Genomic DNA, 2,556 nt, shown 5'->3' on the forward strand with positions numbered 1-2,556 from the left:
CTGTTTGGATTATTGTTGCTTTGTAGTGTTACTTGAAGGCAGGGTGTGATACCTATAGCTTTGTTCTTTTTTTCTCAAGACTGCTTTTGCTATACAGAGTCTTTTCTGTTTCCATACAAATCTAATGAATTTTTGTTTTATTTCTTTAAAAAATGCCATTAGGATTTTTATGGGGATTCCATTAAGCTTTTGTATTGCTTTGGGTAATATGGACTTTTTAACTATGTTGGTTCTTACAATACATAAACATGAAATATCTTCCCATTTCTTTGTGTTATTTTTAATAATGCTTTGTAATTTTCATTGTATAGATCCTTCAGACTCTTTGTTAAATTTATTCCTATACTATGCTATTTTAAGAGAGCAGATCTGGTCTTGACAGTAAAATCACCATCAAAAGTTGCTGCTCTTCATCCAGGCAGCTTGCTGTGACAAAACTTTGTGTCGTATGTTGCCAGGGATTTCTTTGTTTTTACAATTGTTTTGAGGAAAAATTATTCACTTCACTTCTGCTCTGTATGCTCCCAACACTTTTTATTTACTTCTACCCACTGGAAGAACAAGACCTCACCATGTGATTTATCCAGTCAATGCTACATCAGAATGTACCAACTGCCCACTAAAAGTGAGGCAAGACACATGACTATGATAAGTCCAGCACATGGTCCATCTTTTGTGACAGGTGTAGCTTGGAAGAGCAGATTGATGTCTATGTCATTAACAAGATCTAAACTTCCAGAAGATTTAGTCAGATAGTATTTCTTTGCATTGCTGTGGGGTCAGTTAATAGTAAGATGGAAAGACGACTTCTTAACCTCTCCTAGCTGACCAAAGTTAAATGACCTTCAATATCCATTCCACTTGCCTCCAAAATCATGATTTCTCTACTTAAAGGGGTCCAAACTTATGCTATTGCCACTCCTGGTTGACTCAAATGCTCATTTCATTAATCTGGGACCAAGTATATATTTCAGTGCATGAAAATTAAATAAAATTGCATTTCAGGTGGAGGGCCAAGTAAGCAACAGCTTGGCAAATGGCCCCAAACTTACTTCCCAGAGAAGGAAACCCTTCCTCTCCAGTATACCTGGTGATGATGTCAAGAGTAATAAACTGAAAGATCTGAATCTGCTGAGGAATCAACCGATGCTGGTTGAAGTGTTCTGGAATCAAATGCCTGTCAACAATCTATCTTCTCTTATGCATACCCTGGCACCTGAGTGATCCCATTTTGTCCACCAAGACATGTGGAATAATAGCAATGGAATTGGCAGTAGCTATATGAAGAGATTGTGAAAGGTCAAAAACCACATTTATGGAATAATGTGTGAAGTTATGTTTTGAGCAGGATCTAATACCTCAAGCAGAGCTGCTACAAGATCAACCTGTAGGCTTTTTTTCTGAGTTTGTCAACCTCATCAAACAGGAGCACTGTATTCTTAACCTCAACAGTCTTCAAGTCACTGATTACACTACCAGGCTTTCAACATAGGTGCGCCTGTGTCTTCAAATATCAGACTGATCATGCACTCCTCTGAGTGCAATTCTGGGGAATTCTTGACTTATTGAGTCTTGGCCTTTGATATTCCCACACTTGTTTTTCAACTCCAGTTGGACCAGCAAAGCAGCAAGTTAATGCTTCAGATTGTTTTATAGCTGTCTGAAGACAAATACTCCAACACTGCTTTCTTTCAATTTCCCATAGCATAATGGTCATTATCCAGAAGAATCTGAGCTGCTTGATTGTCAAGATGTTCAGCTGTACTTTGTTACAATCAAGTTCCACAGTAAGTTCTAAAAAATTCTTTTTCTTAATATTTTTTTCAATTATGGTTTACATTTAATATTATTTTGTATTAGTTTCAGGTGTACAGTGTAGTGGTTAGACAATCATACACTTTACAAAGTGTTTCCCCTGATATTTCCAGTATACATCTGGTACCATCTATAGTTATTACAATATTATAGACTATGTACCCTATGCTGTACCAATCTGTAGTTCTCAATCCCTTCAACCTTTTACTCAGACCTCCAACCACCTCCCCTCTGTAAACCAACAGTTTGTTTTCTATTTATATCCATAAATCCGCTTCTGTTTTGTTTGTTTCTATTGTTCTTTAGATTTCATATATAAATAAAATCATATGGTCTTTGTCTCATTCTGACTGGCTGATTTCACTTAGCTAAATAACCTCTAGGTCCATCCATGATGTTAAAATGGTAAGATTTCATTCTTTTTTATGGCTGAGTAACAATACATTGTATAAATGTACAACAGCTTTTTATACAATCATCTATTTATGGGCAACGGGGTTGCCTCCATAGCTTGACTATTGTAAATAACACTGCAGGGAACATATGGATGCATGTATCTTTTTGAAGTGGTGTTTTGTGTTTCTTCGAATATATTTCCAGAAGTAGAATCACTGGGTCATAAGGCAGTTCCATTTTTAATTTTTTGAGGAACCTCCTTACTGTTTTCCATAGTTGCTGCATCAGTCTGCGTTCCTTCCCCACATCCTGAACATTTGTTGTTGATTTATTGATGATGGCCAT

General features: G+C 36.5%; 1 pseudogene; it reads right to left on the minus strand.

Moving 5' to 3' along the window:
- Nucleotides 1–350: 350 nt before the first annotated feature.
- LOC112317943 (lon protease homolog 2, peroxisomal pseudogene) lies at nucleotides 351–2,556 on the minus strand (annotated as a pseudogene).

The sequence above is a fragment of the Desmodus rotundus genome, chromosome X (assembly GCF_022682495.2).
Source record: "Desmodus rotundus isolate HL8 chromosome X, HLdesRot8A.1, whole genome shotgun sequence".
Taxonomy (NCBI): domain Eukaryota; kingdom Metazoa; phylum Chordata; class Mammalia; order Chiroptera; family Phyllostomidae; genus Desmodus; species Desmodus rotundus.